Source organism: Meleagris gallopavo, chromosome 16 (genome assembly GCF_905368555.1).
Source record: "Meleagris gallopavo chromosome 16, MGAL_WU_HG_1.1, whole genome shotgun sequence".
Taxonomy (NCBI): domain Eukaryota; kingdom Metazoa; phylum Chordata; class Aves; order Galliformes; family Phasianidae; genus Meleagris; species Meleagris gallopavo.
The window spans coordinates 8137860-8162731 of NC_139419.1; the positions used below are offsets into that span (position 1 = coordinate 8137860).

The following is a 24872-nucleotide window of genomic DNA, read 5'->3' on the forward strand; positions in this document are numbered from 1 at the left end:
ACTGTGCAGCACCTCCAAGCTCAGACCCCTGTGCAGCACTCTGAGCATCCCTGAAAAGTCACCCAAGGATCTGTGCATGGTCACGAACATAAAGTTTGGTTCACGAACAAACAAACAAACAAGCTGAAAACCTACAAAAATATTACAGAAGCAGCTGAGCAGACCTGAAGCTGTTTCCAGAGCTTGTTTTATATCAGCAATAAGGCTCTATTTGAAAGGAAGGTTAAAGATGGTTTTTTCCTCTCCAGTTTCTATTACACACTTTTCACATTTTTTTTAATGTATGGTTTCTATGAGAACTGCACACCTTCCAGCAACTAACAGAAAGACTCAGATAATGAAGAGTGCAGCTCCTGATAAAAAATCTCCAAGCAAGAATCAGCCCTAAGTAGTATTATTCTCTACTTTCGAATTCTTGTTTATACGAACATAGAAAAGCTGGCTGATTTGGGAATCACAGCTCCTCCACAAATTACAAGCCATATAATACCGTACCTCAGAGGCGAAAGTTGGACCATTTTTTAAAGTAAGATAAGGGAGCAACATCTTTGTTTCTCCCACTCAGACACGTTTGTGTGCCAGAGCAGGCTGCTGCACTGACATGTCTTACTGCAGCTGTCCGTTTGTCACAGGGGGTTTTCCTCCTGATGCAGTAGTGCAAAAAAGACCAGGACTGGGAACTTTAATTCTCTGTTCTTTTTCCTGCCTGTAGTTGGTAGATTCTCATGCTTCCAGCTATTACATAAATCCCAAGGATTTACACCTTGCAGGTTGTGCAGGTCACTTCTCCAACCAAAGTGCTGAAGCACTTTTGTGGCTGATATATGCTCAGGATTCTCCCCAGCTCATAACAGTACACAGCCTGCACTGCTGGAGTGGTGTGGGAGAAGGGAGGAAAGTAAAGCTTTTTACAATTAATTGTTGTGAGCACACCAGAGAACTGCATCAGCATCCCATTGGTACTGTGCGGCACGTTACCTTCACCAGCTACTGACTGTGAGATCTCTTCTGCAGTGCTTTCAGGGATGCACATGTGTAGACACAAAACGTCTTCATCATTAAAAAGGTCTCATACACCAGAATAAAAACCTGAGGTTCAGAACTGCTCCAAATGGCTTCCCAGAATACAGATCGGGAAGGTTTATTTGCTTTCTCCCATCCTACTATATTTCTAATCAAAAGAGAGTCTGTCTGCTGTGTTCATTAAACCCAACTTCTGCAGTCTTCAGGCAGTTTTGCCAAAGCATAAGTCAGGGCAGCAGAGCTCTGTGTACTAAAGGCCATAGGGGTCTCCACATCCACTGTATTAAAATCTCATTGCTCCAGAGAATGTGCCTATTCATCCTCTCATTCACCTTTCAGAGGAGCTGGAGCAGTAAAATGCCCTCTACTGATGTTTCAGAGAGAGAAGAAATAGCCTGGAAGAAACAGCCTGTAATTTTCAGATGAAGATATGGAGCCCAGATGCTATTCACATCCCACAGAAGGCGGCTGCTCTAGATGCCTCTGGAAATCCTAACTGCAGAATTCAATGCGTCACAGTGCCCAAGCAGTCCCCACATTTCCTCTGAGCTGTGATACCATTTGTTACTCTTTTTTTCAGTGGAAAACATTTTTAAGCCCTCCCAGGATTGAGCAGAGCCCACCTTCTGTCTCAGCTCCTCCGCCAGAGTTCGTTCTGAGGGTCACCACCATTCTTCTTTCACTTGACAAATTCTCCACACCCATTAATTCAAGCTCCTGGTAACCAGTGGCTGCTTTAGGAGCACGCTGGGACTGAACACTGGGCGCACACTTCGCTGCATGGGAGCCTCAGCTGGCAGGCAGTGCATAGCTGGAGGCAGAGGAGGTTCTACAAGCACAGACAAAATGCTGCTGCTATCTGGCACTACAAAGCCCAGCTCAGATGGCACGTCGTCCCTCGGAGGTACAGAGATGAAAAAATGAAGATGTGAAGAACTTGAATATTTCATCACAGACTTTGCTGTTTTGTTCTTCATTTACATTAGTAACAGACACTTTTAGACTGCAAAACACAGTGCGCTGTAGTTGTCTTGTTAATATTCAGGATGCTAAAGAGCACCACCCTCTGCATCCCAGAAGCAATATCAGTATCACCTAAGTGTGTCTCCATTGTAAATGACCACGTCCACACAGCTCTGCCATCAGCCGTGGGCCATGTGCAGAAACACCACCCTGGGAGCCCAAGCCAGCTCTGCTGTAAGGACAGAAGAGTGCAGCTGATGTGCTCTTTTCATAGCATCAGGAAAGCATTGTGAACTTAGGAGAGGAATGGGGCTGAAGGACCAGAAGGAAAGGACAGCAGAATTGGAGTTAATCATGGCAAGTGGGAAAGGAGCTGCTTTAGAGAAGAATGGGTGGGAAAGAATTAGAACTGGGAAAGAAAAGCCAAGCTAATAATGAGGCAGAGAACAACAACAGAATATAATAAAAGAGATTATGCAATAAAAAAATTGAATCTATTATTTGACATCAGTGCCAGAAGAAGCAATTGAACGATGCATTTGCTCCACCTTTATAAACGATCCCAGGAAAATGACTTTGCTCTCAAACAGCCTTCCAAACTACCGCTGTATAAATGCAGTTTCACAAAGCAACTTGCAGCACGTGGCTAGACACCTCATCAGCACCAACTCCAATAACACTCTGGTGAGAAGAGCAAATATCAAACGCTCTTTTCACAGCAGAAGACCCGGAGGAGGGCTCAGCAACTGAGACTGGAGAGAATGATTCAAAACTTAATATCAGTTAATTATTTGTGACCAATTTTAGGGCCTCACTGAAGCCTCCCTGAGTCCTCCTCCACTGCAGCACTGTGCCAAGAGCAGAGCTGGACACTAAATGTCAGCATCAACTTGCTTCATGCAGTGTATGGAAGGAGGCAGCAGCCAGAGGTCCCTTTCAGCCTCTTTTATGATTCTAGGAAAAATCTATTTGCTATTAGTGAAGTCCGTGAGAGTCACGTTGCCAAAACCCAAAGAGCTAAGAAGACATTTTGGTTCTTAAATCTCACACACCCTTCAGCAATTCTCTGGCCAATTCCCAAAGGTCAATGCTATTCCTCCTTTGCAGTTGACCCCAAACAGTCTCCAAAGTGCCCAAGTGAACAGTTACTAAACCCTGCTGCTCAGGGAGCAGAACCAGTTAGAATGCTCTTACCAGTCTTTTTTAGTGCAATGAAGGTGTTGGTAATTGCAGAAGTGGTACAGCTGAAGTGCTAACAGTAGATTATTCTGGCTGCAAAATGTCACTATGTTTGATGAAATTATCTGCAGGAGAAAATGTCTCCATTAGTTTTTCTAACATCTGTTTACAGCACAGCACAAGAAGGCTGAAGCCTCGACCCAGTGGCTCTACAATAACTGAAAATCATGGACTTCTCACCCAGAGGAGCACTCATACCCACTGCAGGTCACCTATTAGCAGAGCAGCTGCTCACCAGGGGATTGGAACTGCAGGATGGGAGTCCCTGCTCTTTTCAGAGAAGCTGGCTTCGTGGTTTACATGTAGCTGCCACTTCAACATCTACGCCAACAGGAAGCCAAAGTTCATGCTGTAGGACTCAGAAGGTGGAAGATCAAGCAGCTAAAGAGCTTAATGAGATGATGTCCCCACAAGCTGGAACAGCATCCCTCAGGCATTAGTTGCTGTTTAACAACCATCTCTAAGCTGGGTGGTGCTCCCCCAGTGAGAGCAATGCAGCCACCAGAACTGGATGGAAGAGCAGAGCCCCAGAGAGCATTAAACAGTAAACATTTACAGACAAAATAAAATGCTTTCCCTGTACTCATTTTATCCCCAAGCAGCTCTGGTGTCCTGGAGAGTCATCTTGTGCTCAGACAGTTCCTGGACAGAGCTATAGCACCAAATACTCCAGGAACCAGGGAAGGAAACTACCATTTTCAAAGCAAGTTTTAATTACATCCTACATATTTTCGAGGCTTCAGATTGCACTGGGAAAAGAGTTTACAAACCACAACTTCTTCCCATTGCCACATCCTGTACTGAGGAAAAAAAAGACCATAGCAAAGCAGCTCATGCAGCACATGCTCTGGGCATATGATGCACTAGAGAACATCTCCTTGTCCTCATGGAAATTTCCTGGTTAGTACATGAGTCACTATTTGCTGGGCTTTAGTTTTAAGGCAGCATGACTTCATATACAAGTAATAGTTGCCATCTCCTGTGACTGAAGCATGCACGGCAATTGTCACTGTGTGCTTTGAAACAGGAATTGCTATTTAATTTCTCCCAGAAGTCAACCACTAATGACACCGCAAGGTTCAAGGAAGTGTTGAGTGTAGAGCTGACTGAAAGTATTGACTGAATTGATTGAAGCTGGAGACATTAACACTCATGACCATACATTTGCAGAAGTAATAATTAGACAACGTGAATATTGTCACAGATCAAAAGCCTGCCTTATCATAAGAAGAAATACTCAGAAAACCCAAGGATGCATAATAGAGATTATGCAATCTGCCCAAGCTCTCTGTAACCAGAAAACCCTTTAACCTCTGTTTCCATTCTCAAGCATAAGATCCAGGAAATTATACTTTCTATTTGTTATTTTTACACTCTCAGATTCAGGGACTGTGTCAGACCATACAATTTGATAAGGGGAGTGTGTGATTTCGCTGCAGTGAGTCCTCGTGTACAACAGGCACCTGCAATTCTCACCAACTTCAAGTGGTGCAAACCCACAGCAGTTCTTTAAAGGATACACTCAGCTCTTACCCAGTGATGGAAGAACTGCATGGTTACAAAACTAGAACAGGCAGAAAATTGCACCATGTGTTCTCTACAGCTGAATACACACATTGTCTGCAAGAAGGCATCTGATCTCCATGCTAAAAACGACAGGCACAGTGCACCTCTCATGAAAAGCCTTCTTATTCTGCAATAGATACTACAAGACCAGAAGTTCAGCATTTAGAGCTTGCCAAAACACTCTGTAAGCATACACATAACCCTAACATTAATACCTTTTAAGAACCTGGCACAAGACTTTCACGATAGGATGAGCTACCCATTTCAATAATCCTATATCACTTCTTCCATAAGGCTTTTCAGGACAGAAAGCTGCACCCCATCAGTTAAAGGTTCACTGTACCCTTCAGAAACGTTGTCAGCAGAAATGTCACAAACAGACAGATCAATCTCTCCGAATTTAATAAGAATTAGCATAAACCTTTCTTCAATTCAGTATGAAGACAACCACTCCAGGTGCTCCAAGGCACGTAGCTGGATTTTCTTTCATGCTTGCTCCCTGTCCCAGGAGCCATCCAGTAGGGCCAAATTTCCCTGAGGGTAGCGATGGGTTCTGGGGCCAGAAGCAGATGTGCTAAATTACCATGACAGCCTCATCTTGAGGGGTTTCCAGGCAGGCTGGAAGCAGAAGGCAAGGAAACTTCACTAGAGTTCCTGCCTACGCTGGATTTTTCAGCCTCCTGTTAGGAAAGCAAATGAAGCAAAATCATTTTGGGGAAAAAAAAAAACAAGTTAAGAATAACATGCATGACACTTTCTCTCCTCTCCCTCACATGAGCCCTGTAGCTTCCTCTCATTTCAAAACCGCCTTTTGTTCCATTTTCTCACACTTTTCTTCCTGGCTCTCCTGAGTCCTTCCCACACACTGTCCAAATTTGCCACACCCTCTGTATCCTTTTCAATCTGCTCAGATCTGCTTTTTTTCCCCACGTGGCACAGATCATTTCAAACAGCCCTTCTTCATCTTTTCACATTATTCCTCTCCATTTATTTTCAAAACTCAGTCAAAACCCCGACTTTCTGAAATATTTTGAACCATTTTGATTTTTCTTTTTTTTTTTTTTTCTTTTTCTTTGGTGGTTGTTTTTTTTTCCCCCACTCAAGAGCTCTGCAGTGCTATTTATCAGGGATGCAGCTGAGCCATGTTGTGCAATACAGCGTCCAGGCAGTGACTCACCCACATATTCAGAACTCTCAATGGATTGATCTTGGGGCTCCAGCTCCCACACTTCACGTGTGCCCCAATTAGGCAGCCTGAAGGCAGTTTATGGGCCTTTTTCCCTATTCCTGACTTTTTTTTTGCCCAGAAACTGATGTCAGTAATGAGACTAGGGACTGGCTCAGCTTAATCCACGGTTGCTTCAGTCCATTTGGACTTGACATGAAAACACTTCTATTTTCCCATTAAGGGAAAAAGTCTTCCCTTTACATCTTCTTTTGAAGAAGGTAGCCACCTTTGAGAATAACTAACATAATTAATCGTGTATTACTTAATTATTAATTTCTTGCCAATCAGGACCTCATCAGCTCAAAAACTGAAAACAAGTGCCACAAAACTATAATAAAAATTGGAGAAATACATCCAGAAGGAGCACAGCTCATGAAAACAAAATTTTACTAGGGATAAACCAACCAATTAATACCAGAAAAAGAAAATACCATAAATTAACAGAGAAGAAAAGTAATCTCAGACTTCATTTTCTTATATTATGAAGTTACAAGATAATTAAATTGGCACAACTTTCTGCAGTAAGTGATGGGGCAGTCTGAAAAAGACTTTGCTGTGTTCTCATGGCATAAACACTAAAATCTTAGCAGATGAACCAGAAAAATTGAAGGTAGGAGGTGGTGTCTCACAGAATAAGAAAAATATTTGACTGCTACTTATTTTAGTTCAATGACACGTAGACAAGGTTCATCACAAGACATTCCCTGGGACAATGATACACCCTGCTGAACTCACTGGGGTTACACCATGAGCTGGCTCAGCCCTTGTTTTACCCCATGGAAACATGAGGCTGACCAAAGCTCTCCAACCCAGCTGTATTCTCACCAGTAATAGAAAGTACAGACATCCAGCATGAGTCATTTATGAGACTGATGTAATGGTCTGGAAACCGTGCCTTCCCCAAGTGAGACCTAAGAATACCCATGGCAATAAGAACTTCCATGGCATCGTTCTTGAGTTGTTTTTGGAGGGACAATAAAGATTCGAGCTAGATGGAAAAGTCTACTAGACATTAAAATGGTTATGCATGCAACGTCTTCAGGATTTGCTCAGCTTTCCATGGCCACATAATCAGACCACAAGCTGGCAGGTAAGCGTTAATTTGTAAATCGGGATGAGTGAGATGAGAAGGCGAGGAGAGGGGTGTATGACAGCAGACTGTGCTCATTCAGAGCTTGTCATGCCCCGGCACCTAGGGAAAGGGAGGAGAAGGGATGCTGGGCCAGACGTGGTTGTGGTACACTGATGTTTTCAAGAGTTTTGTCTCCGTAGGACAAAGCCCTTGTGGACAGGTAAACTGAAGACTACAAAGAACCAACAAGGTGGTGAGTTAATAAACACGATAACAAGTGTTACACCATAGAAACAGCTTCAGTGCTTTTTGTGTGTGTGTGTGTGTGTGTGTGTGTGTGCGCGCGTGTGTACATGTGAAGAACAAGCCAGAGTTTGAACAGGCCTTAGAGAACAATTGCTTGCATCAAGCACGTTGGTTTTGAAGATACACCATCAGTCCTCGGGGGTCCAGGCAACTCCCAGGGTTTACTCAGCAAATCAGAATCATACTTGATTGAAATGTTAAACATTTCAGGCCTGGGGGTAAAAAATATACATATAAGAAATACCTGTTGCAGCTCTTATATGAAAAGCTCTTGGTGAAAGGGGCAGAAAGATGCCCAATGCATGTGGCTGAGCTGAGATGGGCTGAGTCGTTCCCCCCATCTCCAATCTCAACAAGAAGGCAGCAACCTTCTACACAGGAGCAACAAGGTTGATGTACACACCTGCTAGTTGTACAGACTTCCAGATATGAAAGTCAGCAGTGCAGAGCCCCTCTCCCCAATTCTTTATTTAGTGTAATTTCATACCAACTCAGCACCATGGAGCTCTTTCCATATGTCTTCCTTAGCCTAGAAAAGAGTTAACTACCTATGTGAGAGGAATGCCCTTGGCAAGGGGCTGACACCTGCCCTTCAATATGCATGCCCTGTTCTGCTGGAGAGGTAGATCAATGTCTAGCACAGCAGCCTTGACAGAGTGCTGTTAATAAAGATGCAGAGAGCAAACAAGAAAAACATCTGAAACGGCAAGGCCACATTATGCAGCTTGCTAGTCAGGGATCTGAGTGACTTTGCACTGAATTTATGGCAAGCACTTTAAAAATGTATAAAATAAGGGTCCCAACCTTAATCTCCCTCTTTTCTATCTCCAGCCACTTGTCCCTGCATCCCATCCTGGCAGCGCTCAGCTACAGGTGGAGTTTGTTATCTGTCCTCTGTGGGAGAACTTACTTCCAGCACATATCCCCATCTTTGCACCACTGATCCTCTAGAATAAATTGCCATTCACAAACTGCCTTGCTATTAAGTTATCCACCAAATACAGAAGCAAACATCACATCACAAGACCAAATGGCAGTTTACACACACATAAATGTTGATAGAATAGGTACCTGCTGAATGTGCCACATAGCAGGAAGTTTTGACCCTTTAAACCAGTACTGGGATTTGTCCTCGGAAATTAAGCTTGGTTTTCTGAAAATCTGCTCAAACAGTGCTTACCCAAAAGTCTGGTTTGGAACACTAAACACGTGCATACAGAACATAAACCAGGTAGCTCCAGGCTGAGCTCTATGCAGACACAAACTGATGGAGCACTGTAACTGGCCTGGGCAGCAGCAAGACTGGGCAATACCAGGGCTGACCGCACTCTGCTGGCCTTCTGCACAGCCAGGATGTGGTCCTGGCCCCATTTATAACCAGCAACCATCTCTGCATCTCCTTCATCTTTCTTTCCATTCATGACTTGGCCCTGCCTCAACCACTCTCTAATGCTGCTGTGAAAGCCACGTAGCTTTCACAACCCAGCCCTGCCTCTGCTTTACATCTCTGCTTTAAAAATCACCTCTTCCATGAAGGCTCCTTAATCTTCCCAACAACGAATTTTGTACTAAATCTCTGAATTGAATTAGCTGACTTGCCCAGGCCAGACAAGCCTGCAGGTCTATAAGCTTATCAGCACAAGCAACGCAGCTAATGCTTTGCCTTGTAGGCACTGTGCACTTTAAGGAGTTTATTAATATTGATAAATAATAAGGTTTTATTCTCTGTATTCAGAATAAACAAACCTCTAAAGATTTTTCAGTTCAGAGAGTTAACCAGACATCTGGATGCTTACTGCAGCTTCTCCAGACTTTCTTGGCAGGTACACTGGGCTGGAAATCATGAGATTTCCAAAGGATTGTTGATTTTGCTCCAGTTGGAAATACTGCAAGAGGAGTTTTTCCTCCCAGCCTTCCAGGGTTTCTAGTCCATGTGCAGGCTGGAATCAGCATATAAGGAGGAACATAAAAAAAAAAAAGCCTTGATTAAGAAAAGCTGCACAAATATCTGTACTTCAAAGGTATCTTTTCAGCTTAGGGTGATGGTTCTAATTAGTTTCTAATGAAGTAAAGCTGGTGAAGCCCTACTTTGTGGGGATGACCATACATAATTAGGAAACTAGGAGGATGCAAAGAAGGCAAGACCTGGGTCCAAATCATGACCACACTCATGTTTCTGATCAGTGATGACTGATGGTTATCTGAATTACTCAGAGTTGAACAAGAGATTATCTCAGCTTCTGAGCCTTTTTTCCAACCTCCAGGTCTCTCCAGGACACATTCAGAGACTACTTTTCCTCACCCATTTTGCAACCTCAGAGGAAGGTGAGGGGAAGATCTGAGTTCAATGGCCTTTTACCATGCTAGCCCCCAGCAAAAGGGCATGGGGAAGCAGATCAAAGGAAAGGGAGAAAACTATGACAATCAAAGGGCAAGGCAGAGGTTATAAACGTTTGTGTACAATTAAGGGAACAAGTGGAGAAGAATTAAATTGAATGAAAAACAAAAAAATAGGCACATGGCCTTCTACTTCCACAATCAAATCTAGGAAGATAGAGTGAAAGCTAAAGGACCAAATTCATATGACAGGAAAAAAAAGCAAAGAGAAATTCCAAGAGCAAAGGAAGCATTATCTTGGAGTGGGAAAAAAACAGAACTCAGTGAAGAAGACATGCACCTCTGAGACAGTCTGTGCTATGCTACTGGTTTGGTAGCACCACAAAGTACCCAGCTTCCATGAGCAGTAAGCAGGTTAGCTTTAGCACAGCTGCGGCAACTCCACAACAGAACCCTGGCAGAAGTTCTTCTATGCACCACTTGGAGTTGCAGGAAATCTGCACTCAACTTATTAAAATCAAGATTCCAAGAAAACAGATTTCACACATTTGGAAACATTTTGCATTATATTTAGTTTCAACAGCATAGGATGAACCAACAGGAGGCTTCAACAGATGTGGGCTCTGAAAGCCATTAATACACTTATCAGCAAATTGCAGGACACATGCAAGGTCATAGGCAGGTGACAAACCTGCAAACATAGGCACATTACGTATTAGATGTGGCACTGAGGGATATGATTCAGTGGGCATGGTGGTGATGGGTTAATGGTTGGACTAGATGATCTTAGTGTTCTTTTCCAACCTTAATGACTGCACAATCCTGCCGTGGCTTGACACTGCCACTGGGACATTCTCTTCCAATTGCTGTTTACCCACAGCAGGTCAGGGAATGTTGCTTACATTGATCAGAATAACCAAAAGTAATGTAATTTCTTCCTTACAGAAAAGATGGATACCTGCTTGTGAAGGGATGAGTTTTCCTGAGGGAGCGAGCACAGGGAGCTGAAGGAGGCAGACCTTTTATTAGAGATGCTGGGTGTTGTGAAGCCTTCTGGGACTTCTGTGTACTCAAAAAGAAGAGCTATTAGATGTCATTTACTATAAAACATAAGAACTCTCAAAAGTTTAGCTGATTCACTCCCAGAGAACCATTCACAACATGTTTTAAGGCTTCCAGAGCCATCAGAGCAAACCAGAATTCATTAACAGAGAAAATAAGATTGTAATTAGTGAACTTACGGAAACTAAGAAACATGGACTACACTGGAAAGGCTGTGCATCACTTTGCAGGATATTCAGTTAATCAAATAACTGAGCAGCAATATTTGCATTAATAATTGTACTGCAAAGTGCTGATTGCAATGTTTAATAAATCCAGACTATTAATTCTATATTTCAAGTCTGAGACACATGTACAAAAATGTATGGAGTATAAAGGGGGGTTGGGACTTTGCCCCTGTGTATCATGAACAAAAGTTCTTACAATAGCAATGTGACAGTCAGAGGAACAAATGCAAACTCACCTATCTTATCACAACAGAGCAACCAAATGTGGAATAGCAAAGTAAACTGTGCCATGGCTGCAGAAGAAGCAATTCCCCTTTTGCTCCCTGTACTACAGGGACCATGAGCAAACACAGAGCAGATTAACTCAGAGCTACAGACCAAGAAAATGACCATAGCACTGCAGTAGCCAACACACGACACTTCCTAGCTATAGTTCACCCACTAGTATCTCTCCACAAGGAGAGAACATTGGTGTCCACCCAACCCTGAGCACGACATGAGCAAATCTCATGGGGAGCCCCAGGCTGAGCACTAGCTCAGAAACTTAACCCATTCCCATGCTAACAGTGCAGAGGACAACAGCCCCAGCAGCCCTAGGCACTCCGGCTGCCTGCTTCCAGCCCTCTCCCACACGCATTTCAGCTCTCTTTTCCTTGGCAATCCCACCCCAACCCTAATCCAGCCCTGGGCTGAAGTCTGTGTGAGGGAAAAGCAGGAGCCGGCCAACCAAGGCACAGCTTTGCTGCACTCTGGCAGCCCCCTCCAAGCCCATCCTTACCACATGCACTGGCTTTTGTTTTCTTGGATCCCAAACCCCGTGGAACTCTAAGGTTTTATGCGTTCCAGATCTGAGCATTTTATCAAGCCTTTACATCTCTTCTCAATCCAGACATAAGGAAACATGTGATCCAGACGCATTCTTACTTTCAGGCCAAGTGGAAACTCCTGTTTTGCCTAAAAGGCCTTAATTTTATTTCAGTGGTGCTATTTATCTTGTCTCATTTCTCTCCTCCTGCTTGTCAGTGAATGGGGACTTTTTGACTTTGTGAATAAAAGCAGAATGACAGTCACACGGAGTCATGAGGTCTCTCAAACTGCTTCCTATTGGAATCATTTAATTCACCCGTTTGAACAAATGCAAAATATTAATATTCCAAGTGCCGTGCTTCATTGCATCAACTTTCTCCCCGAGTCGCAGCCGTACTTTACAAGCAATAGACCTGTAAGGTTTTGTTTGGTGACACCAAGATGTAATTTCTGCCCTTTTGTCTTTCTTGCTCTTTTTTTCCCCCACAGATCTATTTGCTAAAATAAATTGAAACTGGGTAGAAGAATATAAGGCACAATTTATACTAGATATATCTGCAATTACTAACTCTGAATTAAACATATCCCTTTATGAATAATGAAGAAGAAATAGGCCAGAGGAAAAATGAGATAAGATCTTCAATCCATGTATTTTTAATTGCTTCATTATCTAAAATTTGGTATGAATAGCAGTGGATACAGTTTGCTGTTAATGCACAAAAAGAAATGAGAATTTCCAACCAAATCACAAAAGGCTATCAAAAATTAATTTTGTGTGCTGTGATCATTGAAAATGTAAGTGATTTTGTGGTAGAGTGACATAAAAAATATCATTTATATGCTAATAATGAACAATTCATATTTTTTCATTTTGATGCAAAATAAATTTTATTTTCATTTTAATGATGTGTAATGAATTATAAGCTGTTTCTTTCTATCTTTGGGTAAAAACTGGGGGAAAGATAATGGAAGGTTGACAAAAAAGACTGTCCCTGAATGAAATTAGGATAGGGCAGAGCATGACCCTGCTTTCAACCAGTTCAACTCCTTTGCTCACTTCACAGCCCATGGGAGATGAGAGCCTTTCAGATCCAAGGTGTGCACTGAGCACTAAGAACACACTCCATCAGTGGGTAAAAAAAAAAACAACACAGAAAAAAACAAACAGTGGATGGGGGAATCCACCCTTTATTTCATAAAGAACCAGGCAGGCTCTGAAAGGGGTCTGCCACGTACCTGGCCATGTACGTGATGCAGCTTTCAGGCTGGGGATGACTTCTGTGACTGCAGATAAAACCAGCGAGCGTCACAAGGTATACTAGATTTGCAGTCCCTGACTCTGAATTAAACATGTTCTTTCATAAATTATAGAACCAAAAAAGGCCAGAGGTACTAAGGAAACTGATCCAAAGCCTATTAAAGCCAATGAAATGTCTCACATTGATGCATACCATATTAATAAATAATTATGGGATGGGGCTTTTTTGCAATAATTCTTAGAAGCACTACGCGAGTCAGGATCATTATCAATTCAGTTCCTGCACACAACGCAAGAGACAGTGCTCTCCTAAAGGCATTGTCATGGAAGGATAAGGCAGGAGACAGCGAGTTGGATAAGAACAGCACAGGGAACCCAAACAAACCATGAGATTACTGTGCTCAGTAATTACGCACAGCAGTCTCGGCACAGCAGCTGTTCCAACATTTCCGAAAGTGTTGAGCATGCACCAACACCAGTTGAAATCAATAAATACTGCAAACATTAAACACCCAGGAAAACTCTGCTCGGCTTTTTACAATGAGCCAACCATAATGAAAAGCCACTTTTGAAACTGTTCATCCTGTATTTACTGCTCCTCATTCCCACTAAGGAATTCCCTCAGAGTAGCTGAGCCTGCCTCAGCTTCAATGTGACTCTTGTACCTCTCTTACACGTGGGTTGCCCACACGTGATCAAACTACAGGTTTAACTCTCTTCTCGGGGTCTTCTGCCTGTCAGAATCATAGATAAAACGGTTTGGGTTGGAAGGGACTGTTAAGATCATCTCGTTCCAACTCCCTGCTGTGCAGGCAGGGACACCTCCCTAGAAACCAGGTTGCCCACAGACCCATCCAGCCTGGCCTTGAATGCTTCCAGGGAAGGGGCATTCACAGCCTTGCCAGGCAACCTGTTCCAGTGTGTCACCACCCTCACAGTGAAAAATTTCTTCCTAACATCTAGTCTAAAGCCACCCTCTGCCAGTTTCTTAAAAAGAAATCTGTAGATTCTGGAGATAAAGGTGATCTTGGCTTCAAATTTGTACTTTCATGCACAAAAATAACTTTAAAAAGCTGATTCTAAATAATTCCATCTGAAGAAGAACCCTTCCATTTTGTGCTGGAATTGCAGCAGTAACACATTCATGTTTATTTATCCAACTTTGCCATGAGAAATAATAAGCACAGACTAAATCTTGGCAGTAGGACAAGCAAGAAGGGACATGAGTTATAGTAAAGAAATTCTATGAGATACTAGGGAAAAAAATTTATCCTGAAGGTACTCAGCTATTATAACAGACACCGAGAGGGTATGGGATTGCCATCCTTGGATGTATTCCGTGTGCTGGACAAGCACTGGACCTCTGGTCCTCCTCTGAGCCCTGGTCTGGACTACAGATCTCTCGAAAACCTTTTGAAATGAACAACTGTAACATCATAGTGACAGCAAAGTCTATAGCCACTGCAATGTCACAGGAATGACGGATGGATCTTACTGCTTAGAATTAATTTCCAACTCCAGCAGGCCTTGTGCAGAAATGCCTTATCAGAGAGTAGAGCCCTGAAAGCCCAGCGCCTGCCTTTTGGTTTAGCTAGCTACAAAACACCACATTTGTGTTTCCAGTAACTGTCTATTCCCCAGCACTGTTTATGCCTTCAGAGGTTATTATCAAACTTAGAAATTACTTATGTTTTGCTTTGTTTTAGCGTCTGCTTTGATTTTTTTCTTGAGCTAAACGCTAAAATTTCCTGTTGCTGCAGATGGGAATAGTTTAAGACCTCATTTGAAAACTGTTTTGTTTTTCTCCTTCTCATCTCTGAGACACATACAATAGTTGCACCACATCTGACAAGATCTCTAACACAAAGCTTTCTTGTAAATTCTATTGGTTTATTGCAATTATGTCAATTGTTATCATGACTTCATTTGAAAATTAATTTAAAAAAGAAAATGAAAAGAAAAAGGACATGGACAAAAGATTGTTTAAATGAAGCTTGAAGAAGAATGGAACTGTTTTTACTCTTGGAAATGTGTGTTAAAAGGCTACGTAAGCAATATCAGAAAAACAACAGATGTCTACATTAAAAAAGCAACACTGAAGAAAACACACAGATCTGAATAAACACAATTTGACTCAATCAATTAGAAACATTTGTTTGGTCCAACAATGAAGTTTGACAAGCTTTAAAAACTCTGTTTTAGTTACTATCCTAACATAGTTACTGAAAATTGCCCAGATTTTTAAGGATTTGTCCTAATCACATAAAATTGTACCATCATTTTCTTCGCCTGTTACTATGCTCAATAGGAAATCTAGCCAACAAGAGACATGTAAGTCTTAATCATGCTGCAACAAGAAAGACTTGCAGTTCACTTCTCAATCAGACATAATGAGTCAGAAAGAGACTTACTTGCTCAAGTTGTTTGGGGAAATTAAAGTACTATAGATTTTCTACAAGCTCTACATGCATTTTTTGCAAAAAAATAATTCTGCTGTTGTATTTTATGCCTTTACATTTTTTCTATCTTTTTATTATTGTATTAAGGTTTGGATATTTTGAGAAACAGAAACCAGGAAAGAAGCAAATATCTGCCCACTTGACACGCTTTTCTCTATTGGTAAGAACTATGGCCAAGTATTCTGGACTACATCGCGCCCCTCCCACCACTGGCTCCTAACCCCAGCAGCACTAACAAATTAATTGAATGCACACAGGAGACAAATCTTGTCCTGCAACAGTATGCAGAAAAGTATTGGACGATAGACCTGCTAGGTGGGATGACAAAGTGCCAAGATGGGCACTGTTGCACTGGCACCATTCCTGCTCTGCCAGTATACCTCCCTAACTGGAAGGCTTCAAATGTTGATTGCTTCTTACAGTCATTCAGCCAACAAGTGTTGTCTTGGTTGATGTAGATATCTAAACTCACAGGAACTAGACTAAGATCTTTACTTGCTCTATGTTTTTTCTCAGCATATGACAAATAACAAATGATAGATTTAACTTTGTGCTTAAAAAGAGGGCTTAAAACAGGGCCACAAGGAGGGCTAGAATTGTCCCTCCTCCAGACATGCTTTGTTGTACAGTACCACACTGGTGTTCATCACGCACTGTGTACAGCAGCTACACCATCACATTTTCTTACACAAAAATTTTGGTGCATAAGGAACAGTACAGAGGCCTATTAAAAAAAAATAATCCAAAATAATGATTCCTCCAACACCATAAAATCAGTTAAGAAAGAGCATAAAAGCGGAGGGATGTTGATGTTAAAGACTGGTATTCATTTCACATCGTTTGAGTCTGCTCCCTTTTGGTGAGCACTGCCTGCAGATTTATGATGCACCAGGTAGCACTAAGGATGTCTAGGCAGTCTGGCAACAGCCTTTGAGATTGTTATAAAAGAGAATGGAAATTGAAGATGAAAAGGATGCAGTAAAGTAATTGGATTATCAACTGCCCCCGTTCTGAATGGCATATAGGTGCATCCAGAAAATGCTCTTCTCTGTTATTTTTTTGATACCTCGTACCAGGTATTTCCAACACACTTCCCTGAATGCCCTACTTAGAGGAGGGGTGCTTTACTGTCTCCATGAAGGAGAGGGGTAGGAACTATTAGCCAAATTGAGGTCTTTTTCAACCTCCTGCTAAAGACTCTATGACTCATTTAGAAAAGAAAAAAAAAAAGAAAGAAATGTCTGACAAACTTCAAGCTATGTAACAGGCTTTTGTTTCCCTACATTTCCTCTTTTCTTTCAGATTTTACAATGTTTCACTTTGGCATGTGGTCACAAGGAGCCCACTGCTGGGCATAAACCCTAAGAACCTGCTGATTTTCAAGTGACTGCAGTAGGAAAGCAGAACCACTGAGTGTATGTAAGGGCTGGTGCGCTCATGTGCACTGATAGAGTTGGTTTCCAGGGTTCCATCTTTGAAGTAAGCAGACTCCACGGGACTAAGAAACTCATAGGCAAAAAATCCAATCAGACCAGTGTCAAGGGATCTTGCTGCATCACTTTAATGAAGCCCTACACACTAGTGCACCACACTGATTGAAGCCCTGAGAAGGTTTGTTACCAAAAGTACAGCCAGTAGAGCCATACTCTCAGCCAGACATCCACGCTACTCACCCAACTACTTACTGCTTAAAACCAACAAAGTGCTGTGAAACAGTAAGTTAGAATGATTTTATGATGCCTTAGTAAAAAGTAAAGCCATGGGAAAATACAGCTACATCCTGCTGAAAAGGGGAGAAATATGTATGTTGAAAGATGAGTTGTGTGCGTGAGAGTAACGTGGGACAGACTGGTGCCTACACTACAGCAACCTTCCTCTCAGCTCAGTCTACAGAATAGGGAGGCAGAAGAGAAGATGCACAAATGCTATGATGTCTCAGGGAAGACAATGTATTTGGGAGATGCTTTAACCAGCAAGTTCCAAAAGTAAAACTGACAGCAATACTTTTTTAAAACAACAACAGAGATGTGAACTTGGAATTAATTACAAGAGGAATTTTGCATGCCAAGTATTTCAGATGCATAATTTTACCCATAGAATAGATGCTTTTTCTTCTTTTATTTTTAAAAGGAAATAAGCCTCAGGGAGCCTCATAACATCTTGGTATTGTGTCAAAAGAGATGCGAACATTTCAGACAGTCAGATCTTTGTGAAGCCTGTTCAGAGGGTATTATAACGTATGCTATTTGGCAAAGAGATTTTCAAAGTGTTGCCAAGTCCCAGTCAGTTATAGATTTAAGACCCTGGTTGTTTAAGACCCTGTTTACAAAGAAATACATCATGTCACAGCATGGCAGTAAAGTTGTAAATGGCTCCCAGATTTTGAAAAAGCTCTGTGCTGCAGTGGAATACAGATCACCAGGACACAAATACAGGCTTCAGGAGAAAATGCAAGGATTTCCTACAAAACCAGCACGTCAGATCCTAAGAGGGCATAAATCAAAGTGAACCTTTTTTCAGATAAAGAGAAAAATGTTGATCTACATGTGCTGAATCATACTGAGTATCTGAATTAACTCTGGCCTAATAGCTGCAAGATGGGTCCTGAGACAGATCTAGGTGTCTAACTCCTGCACACAATTAGGTACCCAAGTCCCCCCATGGATCTAAGCCTAAGAAATAGCAGCCTACAGATATGCTAGAAGCATTGATAAATACTGTATGCTTAATTCATATCCGAACTAGTTCCAGATTTGGCACCAGAAAAGCTGTGGCAGGCAAAGTACAGGCTAATCAGCCCTGCAAGAAGGGTTGAACTGGACTAACACAGATATCCCGTGCCCTGGAGCTCAGCCACTATCTCTCCTGAGCTCCACCTTATACACACAGTATCTCATTGCTTGCTAACACCAAGCTAAGCTACACATCATACTTTCGTAAGTGACACAAATCCATCCACTCAGCGCAGTACTGCAGGGAGTCCCAAGCCTATGGAGAACTTTGGTGGCAAAAGCACAAGGAGTCAGGTGGCCAAGGGGAGCTGTGTTTGGGACATGACAGCTCAGGTGTACAGTCACCACATGCCACTGCATTGCTAACAAAGCCACAGCATGCAGTCAGCTTGCATCCCTCTGCACACAACCTTCCAGCCTCCCACTCCCAGGTCAACGCAAGTGAGAAAAACCCTTTATCTCTGGCTACCAGTGAACTTTAAACAATGTTATCCTGTTTCAGCCCCCAAAATCCTCACATACTTTTCTCAGACAGGGTTTGCTTGTGTCTTTTACTATCCAAGGAAACAGAGGCTGCATTCAGTTGTGTTGTTTTGTCTGTTGTTCCACAGGGTTTAACTGGCCCTTCAACCCAGTCAGTCTCCTACTCCTTCACCCCGGCCCCCAGAGTGATTGCCCCTCAAAACAATGCTCATAGCCACAGTGGAATCATAAGAATCACAGGATGGGATCTACCTCTTCACTCAGTTCTGCTCAGAAGACTTGGAATAGGGAAAAAAAAAAAGAAAAAAAAAAAAAAACCATAACCAAGAACACCACCAATGCTGGAAGGAGGTGATTACCCACCTCTACTTGGCCCTGGAGAGACCTGCTTGGAGGAGCTGCGTCCAGCTCTGGACAAGGAGATACTCAAATAAGTCCAGCAAAGGGTAATTGAGGTGATGGTAGCCATGGAGCATCTGGTATACCAGAGGCTGAGAGAAATGTGTTTTCTCAGCCCAGGGAAGAGAAGGCTTAGGCTGCGGGAGAGCTTATTAATGTACGTCAATACCTGATGGGGACACGTAAAGAAGACTGAGCCAGGCTCTTCTCGAGATAGTACAAGAAGCAGTGGCCAAAAATTGAAATACAGGAAGATTCATTCAAACGTAAGTATTTAGCTTCTGTGAGGATGACACTGCTTTCCAGAGAGGCTGTGAAGTCTCTACCTTTTCAGACATTCTAAACCGGAACCTGACTGTGTGCACCTCCCTCTAGCTGATCCCACTTTCATCAGGGCTTGGGCTGAGCCTCCCAACCTCAACCTTTCTGTCAGTTTGTGACAATTCCATTTATACATACAAACTATACTTGCAGATCTAAGGAGAGCAGCAAACCTTACAGGGAAGGAAGAGGACAAGCCAAGCGTAACGTCTGTCTATGAAACCAGCACAGTTGTGACCAGGGCAGCATGTGCACAGGCAGCTCCATGCTCCAGTCTGCAGTCTAAGCCATGCACAGTACCATGAGGCCAGCCAAGAGAAACCTCAAAGGCATCAAACTGATTGCTGGAACAATAGGTGGGAATACAATATAAAGTGGGATTTAACTAGCACCTGATGGGGTAAGCAAATTGGGACGTAATTGCAGGACAGAAGTCATAATGAGTTATTCAGCTTTTAACGCACTAGCTGTAGAGTTTCATTACATTTTTTTCATATCAACTGAACATGAAAGTTCCTCCTCTGATGATAGAAAGAGAACAGATAAAACTCAGAACTCTACGCAGCTTGCTGCCTTACTCCTCTGCTGGAAAACGATAATTATCTCAGGCCTGCCTAATACTGGAGGATTTATCCCAGAGGGCTTCAGTAAGTTCATTGTTCTATATAGCTCTGGGGTTTTTTCATCCACAGATCGCAAAGTGCTTTACTGCAAGGAAGGCAAACAGATCTCTTTAAAAGACATAAAGCTCTCCTCAAGCCACATACATTTTATGATGTATTCATCTCTCTTTGTATGAGATTGCCAGAACTGGGACAAGTGCTTGGCAAGTCCTGTAAGGAAGACAGAAAACCTTTGCAAGACTTGAGGGGGGAAAAGAAACAAAAAAAAAAAATCTAAAAACGTAGAACAAGACTTAGTGTCCATGCAGAGAGTAAGCATAGATTGTGCTGTAGGAGCTTTCAACTTGCCATCTGAAGCACCACTGGAAGGTCACAGTTGGGCTGCAGCACCACACACCCAGGCCCAATCCCAAGGCCAACCTAAAAGGCTGTGCTGAGGTTCTGCACAAGTATCCAGAGAAACGTGTCCTCAGCTCCTTCCCAAGAAATCTGCCCTTACCCAGCATGTCTACATCTTCTGAAATCGCTCCATGGAACAGGACTGAAGAACTCACTGAGCCTATTTTTGCTAAGAAGAAGCAAATGGATCCTGAGCGACAGAAAACTTTGTGGACTTAAGACAACAAAGAAAGAAAATGCTTAGACAAGTGCTTTAGTTAGCTGCAGCCTATTTCTGATGTTCTTGAGCTGTGGGAAGAAGAGACTCTTTGCCATTGGATCTGAGGGAGCCCATGGGAGACCAGCAACCAAGACAGTCAGGCAGTGAAGATGCAAGAGCATTCAGGAGTCTTCTGAACTGCTTCACGGTGATGCCAAACCTAAACTGCATTCAGATGAGTTTAAATTTCTTCAATACTGCCAGGTTTTGAAAGAATGCATTCTGAATTGGTGAACTGGTAGTAAATGATGCCTCCCTTCAAGCCACTGGGACCTGTATTCAGGCTTAAAACACTGGGAGCACCTCACTGTGAGCCACAATGTTTTAAGTTTATTGCCCTTCAGCATTCTGACCTTCCACACACAAGTGTTATGAAAGATTTTTGATTGGTGAAAAGCATATAAACTCATTAACAATCCAAAAATACTGTCTTTCACGCTCAGTCATTTCAATATAAGAACATCCACACTGATTGTATCAGTACCTTGTCTCTGTCAGCAATCACATATTTATGAAATAAGGAGCAGGAGTATGGTATTTGTGGAGTGCTCCCCTCCCCTGTGACCCTCCCCCCAACTCCAACAGGCTCTGGGTTAGGGAGTTCTTAGGCAGTGGGTTGATAAGCCACAGATCAATCTTTAGAAACTTGCCTAGTTTCTTCCTTAACCCCCTTATAACTTTGGACTCAACACCTTCTGTGACCCATTTCCACATCATTCATGTAAACAGCACAAGAAATTTCCTTTTTCTTTTTTTCCTGTATTTGTAATATATCACCTTTTTTTTTTTTAGCTGTTTTTCATTTACTGAAAAACAATGAAAAAAAAATCATACCTCATTCACTTATTCTACAGCTGATTTTAGAGCTCTATTTGATCTTCTTGTCAGTGATCTGCTCTTTCAAGATGAAGACTTGTAGCCTTCTCATCTGAAAGCTAAATAGTAGGATTCATACCTCTCTACATTCTAGTCCTACTTACATCCTTTCTGAGATGAAGACTTTAATAGCATACCAAGCCAGAGAGATGTACACAGCTTTACATGGTAGTCTAATGTTCTGTGGTTTGTTCTCACTTCCTTTCTTAATAATTCTTAAGAGTCAATTTGCTTTTTTGACTGCTGCTAGAATTAGCTGATACTTTCAGAGAAATACTCACAATGACTCTCAAAGCACCTTCCTCAGTGGAAATAGCTAATCTAGAGTCCATCAAAATGTAGGAATAGTTAAGTTTATTTTTCTCCAAGTGTATTACTTTGCGTTTATCAATACCGAACACTTGGTTCTATGCTGCTATTCAGTCACTGTTATCATGTACATTCTGCAGTCAATTTCAGTTTTCACTACCTTGAATATTCCATTTCAGTAAATTTTAGCATCTATTAATTGATCTTCTTTTCCCAACCATTTCTGAATGCGCTGAATGACATAGGTTCTAACTAAAATCCACAGAAAATCCATCACCAGCATATTTCCAGTGCAAAAATGGTATTTTTTTTTTAGCACTTGCTTGTTGTCCTTTAACCCTTATTATTTGAGGTTAGTGTTTAGCATCAGACTTCGTTGAAAGCCTAACAAAAAAGGCCATCAGCTGAATCACCCTTATGTTCCTACCTCCTCAGAGAATTCTCATTTCATAACTTCCTTCTGTGTAAAAAAAACCTACTTTAACTCTTCTTCACTATATAGTATTTATTCACCAATTTTACTACAGCTTCTATTCATTTGCTTATTGAAGTCCCATTTACTGTTCTAATTTTTTTCTACAGACAATAGTTCAAAAACCCCTCCAGTTCTTAGAAGCCTTAAGGCACACCAGCAGCCAGGCTTAGATTGTACCCATCTTTCCTGTTGTACCCATCCCTAAAATGTAAGACATTCTCCAACTTCTAATAAACTAGAACTAAATTGAAAGAAAAAAATGCCATTTAGAAGGAATTCATATGTTTGAACACCCTGACCATTCATCTGGTCTCAGATGTAGCAGTGATGCTCCATCACCTTTCTGCAAACTGAGCTTTTATGTTTGTAGTTATATGTATTTTTAATTTTTCTAAAGTCTGGGCATACATAACCTTAGAGTTGAAATCCCTCCATATCTACTGTTCTTGCACTTAACCCAACTCAACCCAAAATGCTATCTCCACTATTAATGTGAGAAGTTTTTGCGACCTTGAAGATGTTATCAATGAGGCTAGATCAGTTTCTTTGCCAACTAGATGTGATATAAGCCTCTTCAAAGTAATTTTCTTTACAGATTGACAGCACTTTCACCTTGCTTCAGTCATGTATAGTAAAAGATTTCAGTCAAATTGGTAACAGGAATGTGATGATATGAAATAAAGCTATATATTAATCTCTGAATATAAAGGGTGAGTAAGACAGAAAAAGAGAATGACTTTTTTGTTTCTCAGCTGATAAAGTCACACTGAAGCTTTCTTTTAGATGCATCTCAACAGATAACACAAGTTATCATTTTTATTTTTATTTTAAAATCATATCCCTAAACACTTTCTTCCTCTTTTAAATAGAACAGAAGTATCTGCTTTTTCCATGGTAGAGTTTGCTGAAAAGCAAAGATCCTAGATTTCTGCTCCCTGCCTCTCGGTATCAGGAAATCATTATTTCCATCCTAGGTCTTGGACCAAACCCATACAATAGCGACTTCATTTCAACAGAGTTGGCCTTAGGTTAGCCTTCCTTTGAACTTCCTCAGGAAGACAGTGCTGTTACCAACTAGTCATTAGCTAGACTAATTAGTAATATTAAGGGTAGATGTTCTAATATCAGTGAAGCAGAAAAAAGCAAAAAAGATTTTTTTTACCAATAGGCTGGTGCAGCCCCAAAGAGCACCAATAGTTCATGAGATCTTTTGCAATGAGGAAAGGCAGAGCTCTTAGGCTAACCCTTCTTTTTGTTTTCACTGCTCCTTTTCCCTTCTGCATCCAGAAAATCCAGAGCAGGGTCTGGTCTGTGTATAAGCAGAAAATCAGATCAAATATTTTCACCTTCGATGGGCTGAAACTTTAAACATAGCCTGTAAGGATGTCAGTACCCTAACTCTGATTTGCAAGAGGGGCAAGTGTGTTCTGTATTATCTGCTCAACTAACAAATTTATACCTCATCTTCAGTTTTTACCTTGCCCAGAGTTGATTATAAATTTTCTTAGCTACTGTTAGAAATATGCAAGCTCTTCATTAGGTATCTTACAAATAAATTCACTAAAGTTCGTGGTTCATGTGAAAAGTTTCTTTAAGAGTTCTCCCCAAGCATTTTTACTCTTACAACTGAAACAAGCTGAATGCCCAGGAGCTGAAGATGCTCAACAATAGGAGGGAACTAGAGTACATAGTCTTCATTTTAACAGGGATGCGAGATGAGTGGCAAGCTACCCAACAAACTCATGATGAAGAGGCCTCACAGAATCTGTAACAGAATCAAGAATTTAACTTCCTTTAGAGCATTAAAAATATTCAGAGATATTTAATTATAGTCCTCAGTCACCAATAGTGGTATCTGCACTCTTTCTTGAAAATAATTCACCCACCAGAGCGTATCTTAAAAACATAACACCACACCTCAAAGCTATAGGGCTCCAAGTAGCTTGAAAATGGAGATACGTGGAGGAAAAAGCCTAAAAAGGCCTCTTAAATGCCAAGTACTAAAGCCTTATCAGTTCTTATATGCTGACAGACATGGTGCAAGCCTGACCAGCCAGAGACAGGTAGTCTCTCAGGTTAACCACTACCTCAAATTTCTTAGTGTCTCTTTAACGTTGCATATTTATCAGATCACTGAATGGCCTTCAAAGACACTGGTTACACAACTGGCCCCAGTGAAGCTCCAACCCAGCAGTGACAGCTTGCCTTGAACATCACTATGTAGTCCTCTGGATGAAGCCTGTTCTGAATGTGCTTGCTGGCCAGGTGCCAACCGAGAGCTCTCTTGTGATGGTAAGGAAGCTTGAACTAGTTGACATATTTTGTGGATTTAATTAAGGCTGCTATCCCTCACTCATTAGCATTTAACTGAAGCTAAAGTTTAGCCATCATTAGAATCAGCATAATTACCATGTGCCAGGGATCCATTCACCAAGCTATGTATCCCCAG

At 41.8% G+C, this 24872-nt stretch overlaps 1 long non-coding RNA gene across 3 annotated transcripts in view; it reads right to left on the reverse strand.

Moving 5' to 3' along the window:
- The window catches only part of LOC104913389 (uncharacterized), a 115949-nt gene that overhangs the window by 17915 nt on the left and 73162 nt on the right, over window positions 1–24872 (reverse strand). The gene's annotated exons all lie outside the window — the stretch shown is intronic.